The sequence below is a fragment of the Trachemys scripta genome, chromosome 9 (assembly GCF_013100865.1).
Source record: "Trachemys scripta elegans isolate TJP31775 chromosome 9, CAS_Tse_1.0, whole genome shotgun sequence".
In the NCBI taxonomy this organism is placed as follows: domain Eukaryota; kingdom Metazoa; phylum Chordata; order Testudines; family Emydidae; genus Trachemys; species Trachemys scripta.
The window spans coordinates 73,375,852-73,401,186 of NC_048306.1; positions in this window are offsets into that span (position 1 = coordinate 73,375,852).

Genomic DNA, 25,335 nt, shown 5'->3' on the forward strand with positions numbered 1-25,335 from the left:
AGTCGACTATTGGAATCGTGTTGATGCAAGTTTGCAGGGCCATTAATCGCATCCTGCTCAGAAGAACCGTGACTCTGGGTAACATGCAGGACATTGTGGCTGGCTTTGCACAAATGGGTTTCCCTAACTGCGGAGGGGCGATAGATGGGACGCATATTCCAATTCTGGCACCAGCCCACCTAGCCTCCTAGTACGTTAATCGGAAGGGGTATTTCTCTAAGGTTCTCCAGGCGCTTGTGGATCACTGTGGTCATTTCATTGACATTAACGCAGGCTGGCCTGGAAAAGTGCATGACACACGCATCTTTCGGAACACTGGCCTGTTCAGGAAGCTCCAAGCCGGGACTTTTTTCACAGACCAGAAGATCACCATAGGGGAAGTCGGTGTACACATTGTGATCCTTGGAGACCCTGCTTACCCTTTAATGCCGTGGCTCATGAAACCCTACACAGGGAGCCTTGACAGCAGCAAGGAGCAGTTCAACAACAGGCTGAGCCGGTGCAGAATGACTGTGGAGTGTGCTTTTGGTGTTTAAAAGGCCTCTGGCGCTCTCTGTATGGGAAACTGGACCTGGATGATAACAGCATCCCCGCAGTTTTATCTGCATGCTGTGCCCTCCATAACATTTGTGAAGGGAAGGGTGAAAGATTCACTCAGGCATGGACTCGGAAGTTCAACACCTGGAGGCTGAATTTGAACAGTCAGAGAGCAAGGCTATTAGAGGGGCTCAGCATGGGGCTGCAAGGATTAGGGATGCCTTGAGGGAGCAATTTGAGGCTGAAAGCCACCAGTAATGTCTGGTGCCCTGCATGGGAGTGAAGTGCAGTGGTTCCAATGTTAGTAGGAATCTGTGTTTGCTACGTATGATACATTGACTTGCAGTGCCTGTTGCTTTCCTGGGCTAAGGTATCTTTTACGTTATGCAATAATAAAGAATGTTTTCAAAGCAAAAAAATCCATTTAATGAAAAGAAAATGCATTTATTGAAAAGAAACACAACTGCTTGGGAAACACAAAGGGCAAGGGGGTGAGGTGGGGAACGGTTCAATCACAGATTTGCATATGTCTTGTTCTCATACTCAGCCTTCCTGTCTGGAGTGCTGTGCAATGAGTGTTACACTTCAGGATAGCTATAATGCATGGTGATGGGGGTTGAGTGCAGTGGGTAAGGGTCGTAGTTTTCAGGGCTGGGTGGTGAAGTTACAGGTGTTGGAAGCAACTGATGGCGATAAGAACCGGATGTTGGGGAAAGTGGGTTGGAGGTGACATGGGGGCACAAGGGAAAGAGTTTTGGGACAAGGGTGTTCCGGGGAGTGGGAGGGTGCGGTAATGCTCTGCCTGCATGGCACGAGCGCCTGGATCGAATCCGCTTGGCGCTCCATGATCCTTATCAGCCACTCTATGCTTTGCAGCCGGCAATCCGCATTCTGGGGGCGGACCCTCCTGTCACTCTCCTGACACTCCTGCACTTTTTGATTTTCATTAAGGGAGTGCTGCATGACTTCATGCAGCATGTCCTCTTTGCTTCTACGTGGCCTCTTCCTGATTCTTTACAGCCTCTCGGCCGGTGATAACACGGATGGCTGAGATCTCAAGGTTGAATCTGTAAAGGCAAAATGCAACACTTAACAGAGGCAGCATTGTTCACACCAGACAGAGCAATGATTCCCCATACTTAAGGAGGTCAAGCACAGTCTACACAATAGCATAATTTGCCCTTCCCAAAGCGAGCGCACATAACCCACGGGAGCCCCAAAATGGTGAGTAAGCACAGGTTCAAGGGAGACTGATTCTTTCATAACTGTACTGTCCTCTGGGTTTCTGTGCTTTGGGGAGAGCCAACAGCTGCAGGGGGCCCCTATACTGAACACTATCCCCACATTGCCACAGGAGTTCGTCCTGGAAGATATCTTGCTGCTGAGGGTGACCTGGGAAGCAAGGGAGGGTCTTCTACTACAGTGTGGCTTCTGCCCTGGCCCATATGCAGCTTGCCTGTGTGCAGCAATGGTCCCCCTGCCTCTCACGGCACAGTGGCACGGACATGTTAGCCTGACTGGGACAAGGACCACAGTGGCTCTTCCACAAAACCTGCATAAGTGCATTGTCCAAATTCTGAATGAGACCTTTGAAGAGATCACTGAGGCTGATTACCACGATGTGAGAGAGCACCCACACCCTATTCCGCGTCTAGGCATGCATGCAGCCCTAACCCTCCTCGCCCCAAGATTCCGCACCAAATAACTTCCTTCCCAAAATAAAAGCCGCTTATCAGGAGCCTCCTCTGGTGTTTGTCCTTCCCCAAGCACTGGCTGCCGTAACTGGCTACCTTCCTCCTGGCTTGAGAACAGCTCCTGGCTACATGCATCTAGAAGGGTCTTCCTCCTCCTCAGCACCCTCGCTCCCGCTTTCCTCCTCCTCCTCCTGTCTTGTTGGACTGGACTCTGAAGTTTCTATGGTAGTACTCGGAGTGGAGGTAGGGTCGCCCCCAAGTATCACATCCAGCTCTTTGTAAAAAGGGCAGGTCGTGGGGGCAGCACCGGAGTGGCTGTTTGCCTCGCGGGCTTTGTGGTAGACATTCCGCAGCCCCTTCACTTTAACCCTGCACTGCAGTGCATCCCGGTCATGGCCCCTTTCCATCACGTCCCTTGATATCTGCCTCTAGGTATCGTAATTCCTAAGGATGGAGCACAGCTGGGACTGGACAGCTTCCTCCCCCCAAACACTGATGAGGTCCAACATCTCGCCATTGCTCCATATTGGGGATCGCCTGGTGCGTGGAGGCATGGTCACCTGGAAAGATTCACTGAGAGCACTCCACACCTGGCTGAGCAAACAGGAAGGGGATTTTCAAAATTCCCAGAGAATTTAAAGGGCGGGTCTGACAGTTGGTTACCTGAGGGCAGGGCAGTAGAGTTCAAAGTGATGACCAGAGTGGTTAGAACAGGTATTGTGGGACGCTTCTGGAGGCCAATTAGAGCGCATTAACAGACCAGAGCATTCACACTGATGCTGCTGCGCTCCAGCGGGGGTGCATCAAATGTTATTCCACTCGCCGAGGTGGAGTACCAGGAGCACTCTAGCCATGGAGTCAGAGCACTTTAAGTGCCTTTTCGAGGGTGTGCTCATGTCGTGAGTTAGAGCACACTGGGCTGCTTTAATGCGCTCTAACTTGCAAGTGTAGCCATGCCCTTAGTCATTTGGAAGTGTTTCACCTACCCATTCAGTTTTACCAGAGTGAATGTTTCCTTCCTGATTTAAGAAGTTAGTGAATTCATCCAGCAGATGTGTATATGAACCCAAATTAAAATTGCCTGGGTGGGGAAAAGAAGAGATCACACAGTAATTATAAAAATAAAAAGGATCCTAGATGCAATAGTGGGGCTTCAAATGTTGTTCTGTGCCAAACAGGGGGCCCGTCATGCATGTAGATTGGGATATAATCTAATGGAGCTCTAGTAGCCACGCAGGCCAGTTAACTAGTTCAGTTAGATCCAGAATATCTTTGGAGGGAGAAGTTGTCTGAGACACACACAAGAATTCTCACAGAAGTATATTGTAAGAAGACACTCAGTTGTGGAGCTCAGGGTGGGTTTTAACAGCTTGGAGATATTCCCACAAGGAAGATGAATTTATGATGCTCATGCCACTGTGCCCTTGGGAACCTCCTGCCTGCTAAGCTCCGTTAGGTTGATCAGGGTTTACTAGTGCTGGAGAGCTACCAGTTTTGACAAAGAAATAGCCAGGAACCTGAAGAGAGGCGTGAGAAGAGTGTGACAGGGAGTTATAGGGACTATGCTAATCAGAGTGAACTCTTCATGATATTGGTGCATATATGATAAACAAATGGGCCAAAATCTGAACACTACAAGTCCCTGTGGAATCACAGTAATATTAAGGGGAAAAACATCCTAAAACTTGCCTGTCAAACTGAATTTCCTTTACTTATGCTCATTCCACTTTCTCTGTTGTCTTTTCAGATTTTCCTTTTTTATGGTTGCTCTGTAGCTCAGTCTTGGCATGGCTATGTTACTCTTGCCAGGACTGCCCCAAGGGGGGAAGGCAATTTAGAAAAGCCTCATTGTGAACATGACCATCCACATGATGTGCTGCACTGGTAACTAGGGTCATAGCACTCTTAGGCTAAAGGAACATAAGAACGGCCATACTGGGTCAGACTAAAGGTCCATCTAGCCCAGTATCCTGTCTACTGACAGTGGCCAATGCCAGGTGCCCCAGAGGGAGTGAACCTAACAGGTAATGATCAAGTGATCTCTCTCCTGTCATCCATCTCCATCCTCTGACAAACAGAGTCGAGGGACACCATTCCTTACCCATCGTGGCTAATAGCCATTAATGGACTTAACCTCCATGAATTTATTCAGTTCTCTTTTAAACACTGTTATAGTCCTAGCCTTCATAACCTCCTCCGGAAAGGAGTTCCACAGTTGACTGTGCGCTGTCTGAAGAAGAATTTCCTTTTATTTGTTTTAAACCTGCTGCCTATTAATTTCATTTGGTGACCCCTAGTTCTTGTATTATGGGAATAAGTAAATAACTTTTCCTTATCTACTTTCTCCACATCACTCATCACTATCATATCCCTCCTTAGTCTCCTCTTTTCCAAGCTGAAAAGTCCTAGCCTCTTTAATCTCTCCTCATATGGGACCCTCTCCAAACCCCTAATCATTTTAGTTGCCCTTCTCTGAAACTTTTCTAGTGCCAGTATATCTTTTTTGAGATGAGGAGACCACATCTGTACGCAGTATTCAAGATGTGGGCGTACCATGGATTTATATAACGGCAATAATATATTCTCCATCTTATTCTCTATCCCCTTTTTAATGATTCCTAACATCCTGTTTGCTTTTTTGACTGCCTCTGCACACTGCGTGGACATCTTCAGAGAACTATCCACGATGACTCCAAGATCTTTTTCCTGATTTGTTGTAGCTAAATTAGCCCCCATCATATTGTATGTATAGTTGGGGTTATTTTTTCCAAAAAAAAAAGGATACAAAGAAATAAGTTCTACCAGTCTCAAAAGATACTATTCCCCATCCCCGTCCTCCTATTTATTACACTGGTTGAGTGTGTATGAGTTAGTGGTGGTCCTAATGCCTATACAGTCAACTACTCTCTTATAGGTAAAGGTGTTTTCCTTCAGCTCACACAACAGTGGCTTGTGCTTTGGTATTGAAGATTGTGAGTTTGAGTCCTGTTGATGACCACACTGTGTGTATGTGGCTGTAGTTTATTACATGTACATGATATACAGTCCTTGTGATGGTGCAGCCCTGACTATCTTTATGAGGGAGAAAAGTCCTGCAGGGACTACACTTGCTTTTGTACTTTGTCCTTGTGTGATGTGTATTATAACCACGGTGGAGGAAAGAAGGAAAGGTTTCCTACATCTTTCTCAACACTGTCTCCTCCCCCACCCTCAGCCCCGAGCCAGGGACAATCTGACCCTTCAGTCATTAGGATGCCGTTTCCTGGCACAGTTCTGTTATCACTGGGGCATGCCACTTAAGCAGAGTCTGTTTGTACAGTGTGGTTCCCTCTATATGGGCTGATATTTTCTTTATTTTTTTTTTCTCTCTCTCTCTGATTATTGTGCAAGTGGATTTTGAAGACCACATCTTTAAACAAATTGCTTCTAAAACTGCACCCAAATTTTTGATACCATAATCTTTTGTGCCTGAGAATGCTAGAGTTTTCATAAGATTTCTAATTGCAAATTGAATAGCTTATATTCACACCCTGTTTTCATATTATTTGAGTGTTCCAATTAGCATGCACAAACATCTGGGAATAATTTTAGGGGGTTGTGTTGAGGCCCATCTGAAAATTCGACACTTCATATAATTGCTACTGCTGTTGGTGGCTATCTTGGTATTTGCACATTTTAATAGAGTTTCTTAGCTGTAAATGCATAAACTTTTATAGCTTTTTGTTTGTTCCTGTTTGGTTTGGAGTAAAACAAATAAATAAAATAAAATGAATGTAAAATATAGATAAAATAAATAAACACATCTACAAGAAAACCAAAGTACTTAAAAGTGTGGTTTTACCTTTTTAGATTGCCAGCCCCTTTTACTAGACCATTATTGGACATAATGAGCAAAATGTTGAAGAAGCAGAGGACACATGTGTAGATGCAGATTGTTTAGTTGCATGTGCAAACAATTGCTTAATCACAACACTGCCTGTTTGTGTGCTCAGGTTCAGATTTAGGAAAATATCCTTATCAGGAGAGAAATGAAACAAACGTTTTAGTGTTGTCCTGAATCGTTGCCTCGGTGATCTGATTTTTATGTTAAAATATGCAAATCACACTCACATTTTCTTGAGAATAAGTTGTCTACCCATTTTGAAAATATGGCCCAGTCAAACAAACAAAATCAGAGCCTGGAGAAAGAAATTCACATGACCATCACTCACCTTTGACTCCCTCGATGGTCTGCACAAAGAATGCCCTCACAGTTCTCTGGCCTCTAGCTGCCACCTCTCTCTGGGCAGGGACTATGCCTCTAGCAGCATAAGGTTTAGGCTTGCAGCCACTTTGTACTTCACTGGGTTTATCCCAGCAAGTCTGATCAAAGCTCAGCCCCCCCACTTTTTCTCTCCAAGGGCAATGACCACTGTATGCTGTGGTTAAAGTAACCAAACAGCTCTTTCAAAGCAATGTATATTTATTTTAGGATTAAAAAGCCTTAAAGGGGAAAACATCTACAACAATAAAAGGGCCCGAAGGCACCTTTAAGCGTACCAGAGGCCCTCCATCTGTCTCACAGGAGTCCCTGATAGCTTCCAAACTCTTTGCAGCCCACCTGCAGCATTCTGCACACCCCCCTTGGACCAAAGGCCATGTCTGTTGGTTGGATCAAAATGAAGGAGCCTCTTTCAGATCAAACGGGTCCTTTAGATCCCAAGTCTTGCTTTGTCTCCAGGTCTCCTGAAAACCAGTACAACCAGTCACTGCCACTTTTCTTGGAGGGAGAGAGGGGGGCAAACCTCTAAGTCTGGGTATGTGCATAACCCGCTTTGGGATTTTGCATTAACCACCTCTTGTGATTCGAGGTTTCACAGGGACCCCACCCAGCAAGGCACATAATCTATATAACACTTATTGATCCAAAGGTGTAGGAATAGTCTATGGGCCCATCTCATCTGGCCCATCTCAGTATAATGGTCTTTGAAGTTGTCATGCTTGTCATTAAGGGTTGGCACACACATACAGATAACATAATGTTAAATACAATAGTCTCAAGATGTGTCTGTGTTTGCCGTATCTGTTACTTATTCTTCCACTTTTTAGGCTAAGGACTTTATTAGAGCCCACCTCTCCCTCCTCGCCAATAATCATCCATATGGTGAGTTTTAAATCTACTCTTATTCTAAGTACTAATATGTAGCTCCATGGATTCCCGTGGTTGGGATAGTTTGGCATTTGTGGATCTCAGGCTCCTAGCCAGCAGTATTGTTAAAAACATCACAGTGCCTATGGCATGTGCCTGGGAGGTAGGAGGCCTGGACCTGCCCTCTCCACTGCTCTCATATTCAAGGGAAATGTTGTTTCACATTGGAAGGAACTGACACCCAAGTCAAACAGACAGTAATGGATAATTCTGCAGTTGGAATGGGCTCACATGGTTACCTTTGCCTGTAAGGATAATGAACTGCATACATATATCAGTGTCTAAATTTAATAGTTCAATTTCTTTCTTTAACAATATGAAAATATTCCATTATTTTCCTGATTAATATTTATATGCCTAATAACTATAAGTTACTGTTGAATTAGAATTATTATTGCTTATTTGTATTTTAGTAGGGTCTGGAAACCCCCTTTGTACTGGTGCTGTATAAACACATGGAGATCGTTCCTGCCCTAAAGAGTTTATAATCTCAATCGACAAGCTTTACAAAGGATGTAATGGGAAAGATAGGTACAGAGACTTGCCCAGTGTAACACACAGATCACACGTGAGTGTCAGAGCCAGGTTTCCTGAATCCCCATCCAGTGTCCTATCCACTAAACCATATTGTCTCTCCAGAGACAACCAGATACGTGTATATATGTATGATGTCATAGCATTCATACAATAAGTATGGTGCAGTGGATAGGGCACTAGTCTAGACATGGGTTCAATTCTCTGTTCTGCTATAGGTATGACCTTGGGCAAGTCACTTAATTTCTCTGTGCCTCAGTTCCCCATCTGTAGAATGGGGATTGTAGCACTTCCCTATCTCCCAGGGGTGTTGTGAGACTACATTAAAAATTGTGAGGCACTCAGGTTATAATTGGGTCACATAAGTACTTAAGAGAGCCTAACTATTCCTACCGCAATTCAGCAAAGCACATAAGCATCTGCAGAAGTTCCATATATTTCATTAACTTAAAGTTAAGCACATGCTTCATTGCTTTTTGTTGAATAGGGATGGGATTAATCACATGTTAAAAGTTAAGCATGTGTTTAGCTTCTTTGCTGAACTGGTGCCTCATGGACTGTACAGTTCCTCCATTTCATTTATTACTTTTTAAGAGTGTCACAAAAATAAACAAACAAGCACACTAGTTCTAACTATCACTCATCTCTGACTACTACCAGTTAACCTAAGAATACGGAAAATCTGTGTGCAGGGCTTTAAAATCTTTATCAAGTTAATGAATCTCCTTCTCGCATTATGCAGGTTTTTATTAGAAAATCTTAGTCATATGTCTTTTCTTACTGAAGGCTGATGATTATACAGGTACCAGCAAGATGAATGTATGTCATTCTCTCTGGGATTCTGCACACTCCTTTATTTCTCACAGTTTCCCCACCTTTTGAATGGGGGAAGGAGACACTCACTCATATAACCATAAAGTATATTTAACCACCCTTTGAAATATAACCTTGGCTAGTAATTAATTATGTTCTGAATTTGTTAATGAATTAGGCCTAAGGACATGTTATATCTGTTCATCTCCTGTTTCATATACTGAACCTATACCTGAATCCAACATAAATCAGCACATTTTCTAGACACTCATTGCACACGTGAAAGGAAAAAACATATCACTTCGAGGGCCTGATTCTATGAGGGTGAGGTTTATCCTTGTCTACTGGATTTCAGGGCACCCAGTACTTCACAGAAATGCTCAGTGCCTCACAGCTTCAAACCCTTTTAATGTTTTTTAGCCATAGATCACAAAGTGTTTTACAAGGTAAATATTGTTATCCTCCTTCTGCAGAGGGACAAACTGAGGGAGAAAGGTTAATTTCCAAGTCCACAGTGAATCAGTATCTGATCACGAAGTCACACTTCAGTCCTGGTTTTCCCCTACTCCCTGGGGAAAGTAAACTGCCTGCCTATATCCTGGAATACCTTGTGCTAGCTGGCACATCTGGGGAGAAGGAGGGAAGAAGGGGAATCAAAGCTCTGTTCATTCCATGCCCACCTTTGCGGGAAAGGGAATAGCAGTAAGGTTGCCGGGGGTCCGTTTTTTGACCAGAACACCTGGTGGCTCCGGTTGGCACTGCCGACTGGGCCGTTAAAAGTCCTATCGGCGGCGCAGCAGGGGACTGGAGCTAAGACAGACTCCCTGCCTGCCCTATCTCCATGCGGCCAGGGCCGGCTCCAGGCACCAGTGCAGGAAGCAGGAGCTTAGGGTGGCCAATGGGAAGGGGCGGCACGTCCAGGTCTTTGGCGGCAATTTGGCGGCGGGTCCCTCAGTCCCTCTCAGAGGGAAGGACTGGCCGCCGAATTGCCGCCGAAGAATGAAGCAGCGTGGTAGAGCTGCCGCTGAAGTGCAGCTGATCACGGCTTTTTTTCTTTTTTCTTCGCCGCTTGGGGCAACAAAAAAGCTGGAGCCGGCCCTGCATGCAGCTCCCGGAAGTAGCCGCCAGGTCCCTGCAGCTTCAGGGCGGCCGGGGCCCCTGCCCTGAGGGCTGACTCTGCAGCTCCCATTTGCTGCGGGGGCGGTGCCTGCAGGCATGAGGGCAGTGTGTGGAGTCTCCCTGGCCACCAATGCACCTAGGGGCTGCACTGCAGGGACCTGGCAGCCACTTCCTGGGATCCACCTTAAGCGCTACCGGGATCCTGCACTCCAACCCCCTCCCACACCCTGGAGTCCCTCCCCACACCAAAACTCCCTCACAGAGCCCACAGCCTCCCTCCAACACCCCAACCCCATGCCCCAGCCAGGAGCCCCATCCTTTACCTCAAACCCCTAATCCCTGGCCCCACCCTAGAGCCCCCACCCCCAGCTGGAGCCCTCACCCCCTCCCACACCTTTGCCCCAGCCTGATTAAAGTGAGTAGGGGAGAGTGATCGATGGAGGGAGGGGGATGGAGCAAGTGGGGGGCAGGGCCTCGGAGAAGGGGTGGGGCAGGGGTGGGGCATCGGGCCAGGGGTGTTCGTTTTTTTGCTATTAGAAAGTTGGCAACCCTAAATAGCAGCCCAGCAGCAGCTGCTCTTTCCTTGTACTGCTACCTGTAATACAGGTAGCCCATATCGGGGAGTATTATGTCCCCTCATTCCTCTGGGTGGGAAAGTAGCCAGGGTCATGACCCAGCCTTAAAACTTAATCAGGAAAATGGAAGGTTTGGTTATAGATAAAGAATAAAACTAAACTCTTCTGAGCTCTTAATGGGAAAGGAACAACTATATTAGGCATTTCTATTAGGGGAAAATGAGGGGATTAAATTATTTTAAACATCTAGAAGATGATAGAATAATCATAACAATTTTCTAAACGAATAATGGTGGCACATTGTGCTTTATCAACATAATATTATCTCTATATATGTATGGGTTAGAAAAATATGCATTTTAGAAGGTATTTTTTTGTGGTGAGAATTACTAAAATGGATTAGTAGCATTAATAAAGACAACCAGTGTCATTAACATAATATACAGTCATGGCCTGATCCAAATCCCCCCGAAGTCAATGGAATGCCTCCAATTGTTTTTGTAGTGTAGTTGTAAAGACACGTTTTCAAGCCTCACTGAGTTCTTTCTACCCCTTTCCCAGACGTGAGGAAGAGCTGTGTGTGGCTCGCAAGCTTGTCTCTCTCACCAACAGAAGTTGGCCCAATAAAAGATATTCCCTCCCCCACCTTGTCTCCAATCGTTTTTAACTGGCTCTGTTCATCTCTCCACGATAACAGGGCTACTCTATGTCAAGGCTGTTATGCTGTTTTTAGCTCACATAGAGTGTGCAGGTACATCATATTCATGCAGATGGGTAAAAGGTTCAGAAATGACTAAGTAATTAGGAGCCCCTGGGTAAAATGTTCAAAACACCTCTTAGCTGACTTAGGTGCCTGAGTCTCATTTTCAAAAATGACATAGAGTCAGCTTTTTAAAGTAATTTAGGTGATTAAAGATGCAGATAGGTGTTTTTGAAAATCCTACTTGGTGCCTATGTACCTAATTCCCATTGAGAGGAACACCATCCTGTTTTTTCAGGTGTCTAAATACCTTTGGAAATGAACCCTTTTGTAAGTCAGTTTTGAAAATGGGATTTAGGTTTTTAAACTCTTAAATCACTTAATAAATATTATCTAAATATTACCCAGTTAATCCAATCTCTCATTTGCAATTCTGCTTCAGATTATCAATTGCTGTAATTTGGAGCCAGAGCTATTGAACGGAGGATGGTATTATAGGTGTGTGCAGTAGACACTGATTCTTGAGGATCAATTATCTGAAAAGGAAACTGTTTGTTCTGCTTTGTTAAATGCAATTATATTAGGACCAATGAATTATGGTTTGAGAAAAAAGTATACAAAGTATTTAAACTGGCTTGGAACAGACTGCCAAACAATGTGAACAATAAAGGTTTTAGCATCAAAACATAGTTAGCAACTTGCTTGCTGATGCATGAGACCGAATAAATTATAGTTTGCTTTTTCACAGCTATCTTGGCTCTGTGGTGCTGATAGTAATAAAAGCAAGTTTGTAAACTAAGCCAATACACAGTGGGCCATATTTTCAACTGGCCTCAGAAAATGCCTCTGAAAAATATGTCTGAGCTTTTTATGGGCATGTAAAACAGTTAATTCCACTTGCAAATGTGGGATGGTATTTGAAATTTTTGGGGGTGGTTTATTGGAAGAAGGGTGAAAATTTGGAACCCATTGAGGATGTGTGTAAAGCACAATGCCACCATTTTTGGAGAGCTGTATTGATCAGATTTTATGTTATCAGAGATCCCCCCAAAAAACTGGTGAGTACAGATGTTTTAAATTAAATAGTGGGTCAATACCAGAATTAATTTATATCTTCCTCTGGAAAATTTTTAAAAAGTCAATACATAAAATTGTGCTTAGTTAGGTCTTTTTGGCCATCTGATCCAGGCAAGTTCTAGGACTTTTCTATACTGCTTCCTCACCCATAATTCATGAGGCCCTAGTTTAATTGTCTTTCTCTCCCCCCCCAATATATCTTTTCAATTCAGAGGTCATCTTTGCTTCTAACCAGTGTTTGGATGGTACTATAATCAGATTTATGACGTGCTTAAGATTAAAGAATCTATATAATTAAAATGGTCATTACATCAGGAACATTCTGTTATAATCAGCACAACTTAAACATAAGTTGCCTTAACTGATTTTCTTCTGTATGAAAACTAGCTTATAACAGAGGTCTGTCTTTTAATAATCAGGTGTACACTCTTATTCCTACTCAACCATTTAGTCTGTTTAATCCTGTCTAGCATATGCATTTGCAGTAGTCAGCATGTAAAGCAGGTGTGCAAGGTATAAGGTGGATAGAAAGCTGGCTAGATCACCGGGCTCAACGGGTAGTGATCAATGGCTCCGTGTCTAGTTGGCAGCCGGTATCAAGCGGAGTGCCATAAGGGTCGGTCCTGGGGCTAGTTTTGTTCAATATCTTCATTAATGATCTGGAGGATGGCGTGGACTGCACCCTCAGCAAGTTTGCAGATGACACTAAACTGGGAGGAGTGGTAGATACGCTGGAGGGTAGGGATAGGATACAGAGGGACCTAGACAAATTGGAGGATTGGGCCAAAAGAAATCTGATGAAGTTCAGCAAGGACAAGTGCAGAGTCCTGCTCTTAGGACGGAAGAATCCCATTGTGACGGTGTCACCCATAAGGCTTTATGGAAATATGCTTATGAATGTGTATCTATCTATCTATCTATCTATCTATCTATCTATCTATCTATCTATCTATCTATCTATCTATAAAAACATAACTAGAATGTGTTTTATGCTACATATGCCATGTAACATACCTCTGTAAAGGTCATGATCTACTGAATCTATTAATCCCCTATTTGTATGCATGTATCATTTTTGTATTCAAAGTTATGAATATCGGCTGCATACTTGTTTGATTCTAAGTAGGCTGTAGTGAATCAGTTGGTCAGCTTTCTGAGAAAAGACTATTCTCAGTAAGTGCCCAATCAAGAAACACTTAAGCCAACAATGAACTTGGAGACACCAATCCACATCTGGGCTTTCCCAGGAATGTGGCTTGGCTGGTAAGGAACTCAGTCATGCATGGACATGTGACTTGCCCAGGTGACTCCAAAACTCCATTTTGTAGCTGGACTTTGCATAGGAGAGAGGAGAGGGTCTCCACCCACAAGAGAAAGTCTATTTAAGCCCAGGGGAGACCCCTCCATTTTGTCTTCAGCTGGCTAAAGAGAGAACATCTCCACTCCCAAGGATACCTGAAAGAAACTGGAACAAAGGACAGTGACTGAAAGGGCTGTGAGTGACTGCTGGACCCAGACTAAAAGGAGATTAGTCTGTAAAGGGAAGCGTTCTGGAACTGGTGAGGATTTTATTGGTATTCAGTTGGATTAGACATAGACTGGTGTGTTTTATTTTATTTTACTTGGTAATTCACTTTGTTCTGTCTGTCACTAGTTGGAACCACTTAAATACTACTTTCTGTATTTAATAAAATCACTTTTTACTTATTAATTAACTCAGAGTATTTATTAATACCGGGGGGTGGAGGGAGAGGGAAACAGCTGTGCATATCTCTCTATCAGTGTTATAGAGGACAAACAATTTGTGAGTTTACCCTGTAAGCTTTATACAGGGTAAAATGGATTTATTTGGGTTTTAGACCCCATTGGGAGTTGGGCATCTGAGTGTTAAAGATGAGAACACTTCTCATAGACTCATAGACTCATAGACATTAAGGTCAGAAGGGACCATTATGATCATCTGGTCTGACCCCCTGCATGCTGCAGGCCGCAAGACCCTTCCCTGTACTCTACCGTTGAAGTCCCCAGTCCTGTGTTTTAGTGACTTCAATCGGCTGAGACCCTCCTGCTAGTGATCCCTGCCCCATGCTGCGGAGGAAGGCGAAAAACCTCCAGAGGCTCGGCCAATCTACCCTGGAGGAAAATTCCTTCCCGACCCCAAATATGGCGATCAGTAATACCCCGAGCATATAGGCAAGAGTCTCTAGCCTGACCCTTGTTGACCATTATGTTGTTCATGTACCATTGCTTGGTTTTCCTTGGCTACTATGTTTTATCATTAAACCATTCCCTCCATAAACTTATCCAACTTAATCTTAAAACCAGACAGGTCCGTCGCCCCCACCGTTTCCCTCGGAAGGCCGTTCCAATATTTCACCCCTCTGATGGTCAGAAACCTTCGTCTAATTTCTAGCCTAAACTTCCCCCCGGCCAGTTTGTATCCATTCGTTCTCGTGTCCACATTAGTACTAAACTGGAATAATTCCTCTCCCTCCCTTGTATTAACCCCTCTGATATATTTAAAGATAGCAATCATATCCCCCCTCAGCCTTCGCTTTGTCAGACTAAACAACCCAAGCTCCTCTAATCTCTTTTCATACGACAGGTTTTCCATTCCTCTGATCATCTTAGTCGCCCTTCTCTGCACCCGTTCCAGTTTGAGTTCATCTTTTTTAAACATTGGAGACCAGAACTGCACACAGTACTCCAAATGAGGTCTCACCAGTGCCTTATACAACGGAAGCAGGACCTCCCTATCTCTACTAGATATACCTCGCCTAATACATCCCAAGACCGCATTGGCTTTTTTCACCGCCACGTCACATTGCCGACTCATAGTCATCCTGCGGTCCACAAGGACCCCTAGGTCCTTCTCCTCTTCCGTTACTTCTAACCAATGCGTCCCCATCTTGTAACTAAAATTGTTATTATTCGTCCCCAAGTTCATAACCTTACACTTTTTACTATTAAATTTCATCCTATTTCTAATACTCCAATTCACAAGCTCATTCAAGTCTCCCTGCAGAGTATCCCTATCCTCCTCCGAGTTTGCAACTCCTCCCACCTTCGTATCATCCGCAAACTTTATCAGCCCACTCTTGCAATCTGTCCCGAGGTCAGTTATAAATAGATTAAATAAGATGGGTCCCAAAACCGAACCTTGAGGCACTCCACTAGTAACCTCCCTCCAACCCGACAATTCACCCTTTAATACGACCCGCTGCATTCTCCCCATTAACCAATTCCCTATCCACCTCTGGATTTTCATATCGATCCCCATGTTTTTCATTTTAACCAATAGTTCCTCATGGGGTACTGTATCAAACGCTTTACTGAAATCCAGGTAAATTAGGTCCACCGCATTTCCCTTATCTAATAAGTCCGTTACTTTCTCAAAGAAGGAGATCAGATTCGTTTGGCACGATCTGCCCTTCGTAAAACCATGCTGTAATTTATCGCATTTGCCATTAACTTCAAGGTCCTCAACTAGTTTCTCTTTCAGAATCTTCTCCAGCACCTTGCACACTACTGATGTTAAACTAACAGGCCTATAGTTACCCGGGTCACTTTTTTTCCCTTTCTTGAAAATAGGAACCACATTGGCTATTCTCCAGTCTAACGGGACTACCCCCGAGTTTACAGATTCATTAAATATAGTCGCTAATGGGCCTGCTATTTCCCGCGCCAATTCCTTCAATATTCTCGGATGAAGATCGTCTGGTCCACCCGACTTAGTCCCATTAAGGCGTTCTAGTTTTGTTTCTACCTCGGATGCGGTAATCCCCCATCCCGTATGCCCCTCTGTAACGGTGCTAGTATCCCTAATACCTTCATTGGCCTCATTAAACACCGATGCAAAATATTCATTGAGATATTGCGCCATGCCTAGATTATCTTTAATCTCCTCTTCGGCTATAGTCTTCAGCGGTCCCACTTCTTCTTTCTTTGCTTTCTTCCTATTTATATGGCTGTAAAACCTCTTACTATTACTTTTAATTCCCCTCGCTAAGTCCAACTCTTCCTGGCCTTTGGCCTTTCTCACTCTATCTCTACATTCTCTGACTTCGCTAAGGTAAGTTTCCTTACTGATCCCTCCCCTCTTCCACTCTTTGTACGCTTTCTGTTTTTTCCTAATCGCCCCTTTCAGCCGGTCGCTCATCCAGCTCGGTCTAAGTCTCTTGCTTAGTAATCTTTTTCCCTTTTTGGGGATACAGGCCTCTGACAGCTCTTGCATCTTTAACTTAAAGTAATCCCAGGCTTCTTCTGCCTTTAGGTCCCTTAATACGTTTGCCCAATCCACTTCCCTTACCAGTCCCCTTAATTTGTTAAAATTGGCCTTTTTAAAATTATAAACCCTAGTCTTTGACTTAATTCTGGTACTCTTTCCATTTAGTTTAAAGCGAATTAGCTCATGATCACTGGAGCCCAAGTTGTCCCCCACTACCACTTCCTCAACAAGGTCCTCACTACTTACCAGAATCAAATCTAAAATGGCCTCCCCCCTCGTCGGCTCAGCTACCACTTGATAAAGGAATTGATCCGCAAGCACATCTAGGAACATCTGAGCCCTATTATTGCTACTAGCGTTTGTTCCCCAATCTATATCCGGGAAGTTAAAGTCCCCCATAATTACACCGTTCCTATTAGTATTTACCTCCCTTAATACATTAAACAATTCCTTATCCATATCCTGGGTCGATCCCGGCGGTCTATAGCACACCCCAAGCACTATCCCCGGAGAGGCTCTAGTAGTACTTTTACCCAGCTTGAGTATTGCCCAGACGGACTCTGTATTATCTATTCCATCCACTATTATTTCTTTACAGCTTATTTCACTATTGACATACAATGCCACCCCCCCCCCCTTTACCTTTATCCCGGTCTTTCCTAAACAGCGCATACCCCTCCATACCTGTGTTCCAGTCGTGACTGCCATTCCACCATGTTTCAGTTATTCCTACGATATCCGGTTTCAATTCTCGGACCAAGAGCTCCAATTCCTCCATTTTATTACCTAGGCTTCTCGCATTGGTGTACAAACAGCCTAATATATGTCGTTTAGCCTGTCTCCCATTACTAGCACTGTATGTTGCGCTCCTCTTTGTGTTCGTCCCCCCTGTCCCTCCTATGTCCAATCTCATTTCCCCGGCTATGTCTCCTCTTATTACACTCAGCTTTTCAATACCGGAAACTGGCGTGGAGATTAACTGTGCATCTCCCAACCATCTCCCCAAACTTCCTAGTTTAAAGCTCTTTTGATAAGATGAGCCAGCCTCCCTCCCAGAAGTCTATTTCCTTCCCTACTCAGGTGAAGCCCATCCCGCGAGAACAGGTGTCTGTCCCCGAAAGCCTCCCAGTGGCCATACATCCCAAAGCCCTCCTTATAGCACCACTCCCTTAGCCAACTATTTATCCTCGCAATCCTATCAGCCCTTTGGTGCCCTTCCCTCGGAACAGGCAGAATCCCACTAAAGATAACCTGAGCCTCTATCTCCTTGAGAGTCTTCCCCAGTTAAGTCTGCAGCTGTGGGGCAAGTAATTCAGACGCTGGGTCTGTGTTGGAGCAGACGGGCGTGTCTGGCTCAGCAAAACAGGGTGCTGGGGTCCCGTGCTGGCAGGGAAAGCAGGGGCAGAAATAGTCTTGGCACATCAGATGGCAGCTCCCAAGAGAGTTTCTGTGATCTAACCCGTTACACCCATGCACTGCTACAGACTAGGGACTGAATGGCTAGGCAGCAGTTCTGCAGAAAAGGATCTAGGGGTTACAGTGAATGAGATGTTGGATATGAGTCAACAGTGTGCTCTTATTTCCTAGAAGTCTAACAGCATTTTGGGCTGTATAAGTAGGGGCATTGCCAGCCGATCGAGGGATGTGATCATTCCCCTCTATTTGACATTGGTGAGGCCTCATCTGGAGTACTGTGTCCAGTTTTGGGCCCCACACTACAAGAAGGATGTGGAAAAATTGGAAAAAGTGTAGCGGGGGGCAACAAAAATGATTAGGGTGCTGGAGCACATGTTTTATGAGGAGAGTCTGAAGGAACTGGGATTGTTTAGTCTGCAGAAGAGAAGAATGAGGGGGGATTTGCTAGCAGGGGAGGAAAGGCTAGCTCAGCGGTTTGAGCATTGGCCTGCTAAACCCAGGGTTATGAGTTCAATCCTTGAGGGGGCTGCTTAGGGATCTAGGGCAAAATCAGTACTTGGTCCTACTAGTGAAGGCACGGGGCTGGACTCGATGACCTTTCAGGGTCCCTTCTAGTTCTATGAGATAGGTAGCTACCTGAAAGGGGGTTCCAAAGAGGATGGATCTAGACTGTTCTCAGTGGTAGCAGATGACAGAACAAGGAGTAATGGTCTCAAGTTGCAGTGGGGGAGGTTTAGGTTGGATATTAGGAAAAACTTTTTCACTAGGAGGGTGGTGAAGCACTGGAATGGGTTACCTAGGGAGGTGGTGGAATCTCCTTCCTTAGAGGTTTTTAAGGTCAGGCTTGACAGAGCCCTGGCTGGGATGATTTAGGTGGGAATTGGTCCTGCTTTGAGCAGGGGGTTGCACTAGAGCACCTCCTGAGGTCCCTTCCAACCCTGATATTCTATGATTCTATGAATTGAACACACACACACGGCATCTCTGACAGGACAGTTTAGCTAACCATTTATTGCAAACAATTTAATTTATCAAACAAGTGTACAATCTTTTCCACCATCAGTTGTTTTAAATCTATAATCTTAAAAAGAAAGGCAATATCTGATACCACCACTACAACCAGCTACCCCCAGGTTGCAACTTGCAAGCTTGGAAAGGTAGTTTCCACTGCAGTTAAAGGCACATTTGTTTTCTGAGGCTGGTCACAGTTAATTGAAGCAAAGATGTGGATTCAAACTTCTGGCCCTAAATCTAACCTTTTCAGGGGGTTCACAGCTTTATTACAAGACAGAACTAAATTTGCAATTAATATTAGCCATAAAAAATTTCAGACGGCTTTGGTTAGCATATTTATACAATATGTTTTATTATAGTCAGAATGTGCACTGCTTGCTAGTCAGCTGCAAATGCTGAGCATAGGCAAGTTCATAAAAGGAATAAGTAAAGAACCTCACATAATCTCTTCTTTTCCTCATGCACAAGCTTAAATGAATCCTAAAGGAGGCTGTTGAAATCTTGATGATTTTTACATGATGATTAGTTTTCTCAGCAGCTGAACAGAAGACCATTAAAGATTGCCAATAGCTATGGGATGAGTGGTTTAGTCCATGCATAGATTAAAAACTGGTTAAATGATTATAAAGTAAGAGCAAAAATAAAGGGCCAAGTTTATGTGCAGAACAAGGTTAATAGTGGGGAGCCCCAAGGATAACTGCTGGGGTTGGTGATGTTCAGTACGTTTAACAATGAGCTGAAAGTAAGTGTGGTGGTGGGGAAGGCAGGGGAGGGAAATAGCAAAGTGATGAAAGTTACTGATAATACAGGAATATTCAAATTAGTCTAATCTAAGTTTGGAAAGATTTAAGAAAGCCAGGTCTCTGTGCAATGCACTAATTGATAACACTGAGCATAGATGAGTGCAGCTTGGAGGGAATAACTCAAATTGCATGTATGTATTGTTGGCTTCAGAATCCACTGTATGTCACAGGCATCGCCATGATCAATTCAGTGAAGGGGTTTGTTCAACAGATCCCAATCAAGAGCTGGGCCCCATTGTATAAGGCATGATCATTGCCATGAAAAGCCAACAATCTACATTCAAGAGCTGTATCTTCCTATGTATTTGTACAATGCCTCAACAAAGGGGCTTCAGCCTAGATTGGGACTTTAGTTTTTGCGGCTACCACGACTCAAATGTTATTCTAGCTTAGCTTCTCTTTTTGTGAGCACAGTTTGTGACTGCAAAAGAAACTGTAAAATCTGAATACTTGAACTTAGATCTGATTTGCACTCACAATCGCATAGTAGAAGTGCAAATCCTCAGATTTGTGCCTTCGTTTCAACTGAGGGTATGAATTCTGCCGGTTCAAATGCACCTGCAAAAGGGAGGACATCTTCTTTAATAATATTCCTACAAACTGTGATGAGGAAACTGCACATTAAAGCACTGTAACCTTTATTTCCCCTCTTTCAACACTCCCCTGAGGGATGTGTTCTGCTTGCTCTTTACTGTCTACTTTTCCAAGTAGGGCACCAGAAAAACATAATATTTACATTTAGCATTAGCTAACAGTATTGACACTTGTGCTACTTGAACTGTGGTTCTATAACAATTACCTTTATAATTTGGTGTGGAAATTTCATGCTCTAATTTCCCAGCCTTCAGTTCCTTGAAGGTTAGTTAGACCTGAAGCGATATGTCAGCTAAAACAATCATGTACATTATCAAGTTCTGCAAGTAGGTGGAATAAGGAAGGAGTTAAATTTTCATTTCTCAATACACTATCCTATATGGAAACTGCATATTAAGTTGCTAAGTTCTTCTGAAGCTAAGGTATATATTGTCACAGAGGCAGTCGATCTTACTTTATGGACTGTAGTGTACCCACGGGAATCACTGAAGGGCTGCTATCTCTGGGGTGGAATACCCTAACTGTTCAACTATGCACAGCAACATTACACAACAGTTTAGGACAGGCAATGAAGTATCCAGCTAAAACATATTTCCACCAACACCAGGGATTTCCTTCTTCTTATAGCAAAAAGTTTGGTTAGTCTGTACTGAATTTGTTCACTTCAGTTGACACAGATTTTATTCTTATATTATCCCTTAATCTTGTATCCCCATACAAATATGAAAGAAACAAACATTTTCCTCCTACAACACAGTTCATAAACTGTTAACTTCAATTATTTGCTGTTCACTCTTTATATTGTAGTTGGCCTCCCACATGATATTGCTTCTGATCCCTGGCTGGATGACTAAAACTTTTCATAAGTTCATAAAAAGATCCTTATCTCTAAACACTCTAACAGAGGACGGAGGGGGAAAAAAATCTACCCTTCATTTTACTGAGTGCCTGGGGAAGCCACAACTGTTGACCAAAGATGGAGAAGAAATGTTACTTCTTTCTAGCTCAAAATCATAGAATCATAGAAATGTAGTTCTGGAAGGGACCTCAGAAGGTCATAAAGTCTGTTCCTCCCATGCTAAGGATGAACTAAGTGTACCTAGTCTAGACCATCCCTGAGAGGTGTTTCTCAAAGCTGTTCTTAAAAACCTCCAGTGACAGGGATTCCACCACCTCCCTAGGCAATCTGTTCCACTGCTTAACTATCCTTATTGCTATGAAGTTTTTTCTAATATCTAAACTAAATCTCCTTTGCTGGAAACTCTGCTTGTTATTTCTTGTCAGTTGCCATGGAAAACAATTGATCATCGTCATATTTATAACAACTTTTTACATATTTGAAGATGGTTATCATGTCCCCCCTTAGCTTTTTCTTCTCTAGACTAAACATGCTAAATTCTTTCAACTCTTATAATTTTTGTTCCTCTCCTCTGGACTTTCTCCAGTTAGTTCACATCTTTCTTAAAGTGTAGTGCCCAAAATTGGACACTATACTCCAGCTGAGACCTCACCAGTGCCAAGTAAAGCAGAATAATTACTTCCCATGTCTTACATAAGATACTCCTGTTAATATGTCCCAACATGACTTTTGCTTTTTTCACTGTAACATCACACTGTTGAATCATATTCAATTTGTGATCCAAAGTAAACCCCAGATCCTTTTCTGCTGCTAGCCAGTTTCCCCCCATTTTCTGTTTGTGCTCTTGATTTTTTCCTTTTTAAGTGTAGTACTTTGCACTTGTCTTTATCTAATTTTATTGAATTGATTTCTGACCTATTCTCCAATTTATCAAGATCATTTTGGATTCTAATTCTGTTCTCCAAATGTCATCTGCAAATGTTATAAGCATATTCTCTATGCCAGCATCCAAGTTGTTGAAGATATTGAATAGTATTGGACCCAGGACAGACCCTAGTGGACTCCATTAGATATATATTCCAGTTTGGTAGCAAATCATTGATAACTGCACTTTGAGAATGGCCTTTTAAGCAGTTGTGCACTCCCCTTATATTAATTGTATCTAAACCATATTTTCCTAGTTGACATATGAGGATGTCCACTGGGCTGGCTATTCTGTCATAGAAGGAAATTAGGTAGGGTTAGCATGATTTGTTCTTGACAAATTCATGTTGACTATTACTTATCACCTTACTATCCTCTAGGTTTGAACAAATTGATTGTTTAATAATTTATTCCAGTATCTTTCTGGGTATTGAATTTTGGCTGAGTAGTCTATAATCATCCCACCCCCAATGACTTGTGGTCAGCCTTACAGGTGAACTATTTGTTACATGTAATATTTAAACAACATTCATGATTTTTAACCCAGTTTCGTGATTTGGGAGAGGCTGACACATGAATTTTGAATGCTTGAAATAGATAATACTGTGTTAAACAAGCACAACACACAACAATGCATCCACTGTAGGCAGCTGCTATCCATGGCACCTTTAGAAGTGAGTATCATGTTTCTGCAGAGAGGAGTCATAAAGACCATGTTGCAGCATATTGTTCTACCCTCCTATAGAAGGATGTGTTTGGTACTGGATATGTTTCAAAATATTTGAGTACATACTGTGGCTGACAGATGAATAGGAGCAGAGTGGCACAGAGACTAGCCAGAGGTGGATTAGGGGTCTGTGGGGCTCTTGGGCCAGAGCAAATGGGGTCCCTTCCCACCCCTTCAATCTGCAGTCCTTCTCTCCCCCCATCGCTCCTGTACCCTCCAAACTAGGGTGACCAGATGTCCCAATTTTCCTGATATTTGGGACTTTATCTTATATAGGCACTTATTAACCCCTGCCCCCTGTCCTGATTTTTCACACTTGCTATCTGGTCACCCTAGTCCAAACTGATGTGCCCTGGCTCATTTAATACTGGGCTATAGGAATAGGAGGAGTGGGACAATCAATTCCTCAGCCTCACAGATGGAGTAATGGCACTCAAAAGTGAAGACAACAAAGAAAAACAAAACAAATTATATTTTGTCAAAGTCAGAAAAACAGTGTTTCCCAAAAGAAAGACAGCCTGGTCTGACTAGAGACTAGTGAATGGTCTAGCAAGCACATGGGCTGATATTTGTTCCTGTTGAATTTTTACTCAAGGAAGTTTTCATTTAATTTACTTCATCTTAAGTGCTGCTGGGTAAAGTACGTAGAACAATGCATATCACATCAGATCACAAGTCCATGCAAGTCAATGGGAATCCTTCCAGTGACTTCGATGTGTTTTTGATCAGGCCCGTATCTGTTTAACTTAATCTGAGTGACATGTTTCTGCCTAGTAGCTGTATCCACTCAAGGGTTCCAGGACCCTGGTGGTTAAGGAATATACAACAATCTCCTACTCTTCTTTTAGTTTGATTGTGACATAGGCTACAAACTTTTCCTAAAAGGGGAATGTCTACTGCCCTGAGTTTCCTTGTTTGTTCTGAATTTCGTATTATCCTTTGGGAGAGGCTTACTTTATTCACTGATGTCATGTAGCTGAATAAAAATACAGTGGTCATAACAGGGATGATTATGCTGTGTGCAGCCTTTGTGACAAAACAAATTTGTGTTTCATGACAAGCAGGAAACTCTCAACCCTGAGTAAAACTTGGCTTTTTTCTTACAATTTTTTTTAACAAAACAAAATAAAAAATGGCAACAAGGGTTCCCATGTTTATTGTTTTTCACTGATTCTATATCAGATGTGCTCACTGTATGCCTAAAAGTATTTTGCCCCACCCCTGCTCCTCCAACTCTCAACCCTTTAACCTCTACCTGAGGTCTGAAAGTCAAGCTGTGTACTTTATTTTTCACACATCATCACCATTCTGCAAGCTCAGTTATGCCCTCATTTACAGTTGTGTAACCCCATTCTCTTCAAATGATGCCGTCAGATACATCTGTCCAACCCTATTAGTCATCAGTAGGGTTTGCACAGATTTAACTGAGGACAATTTGGCCTGCAGCATTTTTACTACTGGTGATGATTGTGCATGAGAATGTGTGTAATCAACATGTGACCTGATAATTTCATTTTTACAGTCACTTTGCAGAGTAGAACTGCAGTTTAATGTATCACAGCAAAACATCTCTGTCACTTTGTGATTTAACAAGGCAAATTGGGTTTACTACATATGGAGTAAACACACGATCATGATAACTAGAGCTGGAAAAGACCCAATATATCTAGGTCAACTCCCTGCCAATAGAGATTGTGCTCTATTGTACAGTTGTCAATGTTTTATCTAGTTTTAAGTAACTCAAGCAATGGGACATCCACCTCTTCGATTTACAGATTGTTTCACAGTTTAACAGATGTTACTGGTAGGAAATTTTCCTGATATTCAACCTACCTGTTCTTTTACTGTACACTTACTAATGCTGCCTTATATCACAGGGAGTGATGAACTAAAATAACTTAATTGAGGCTAAGGACCTCTCTCTTCTCAGCACAGATTACAGTGAACAGCACAGCAGTCTGCTGTTCCTAAGTGCTTACAGGAATCAGTCGCTTTCAGCAGGCGCAGCACACCTACAAGTTATATTTGGCTATGTTTTACTCTCTTTAATCCCATTTAGTGCATTCAGTTAAAACATGTCTTGCTGAGAAAATGACTTTTGATACAAGTCTGGCTTAACAGCTTTGGGGACTGCTTAGCATCTAAGGAGGCAGCTTAGGATATGTGTTCTCAGTGAGTTAAATACAGGTGATAAAAGACTGCTGTATGTGCTTAAATTGATAACTGAGAATTAATGACTATTATAAATACATTTACCACTCCTGGGGCTAAATTCAACCCTGTAGATGCCTTTCAGGGAGGGGAACAATTCATGTGTGCAGTGGAAGCTGAGGGATTCACACCTGGGGTGATGGTGGCAGCCATGCAATTGCTGATCACTATTAGAGGTTCCTCTGGGGAGGGCAGATTTGGATGTCATCTGGCTGCATGAGGAGCCCCTCCAGCAGAGGCTGCCCTGGTTTGATGCTGTTGGCTTGCCCTGGGCCTGCCCACTTATCTGTAGCTGGATAATGATAATTATGCTTTAATTGCT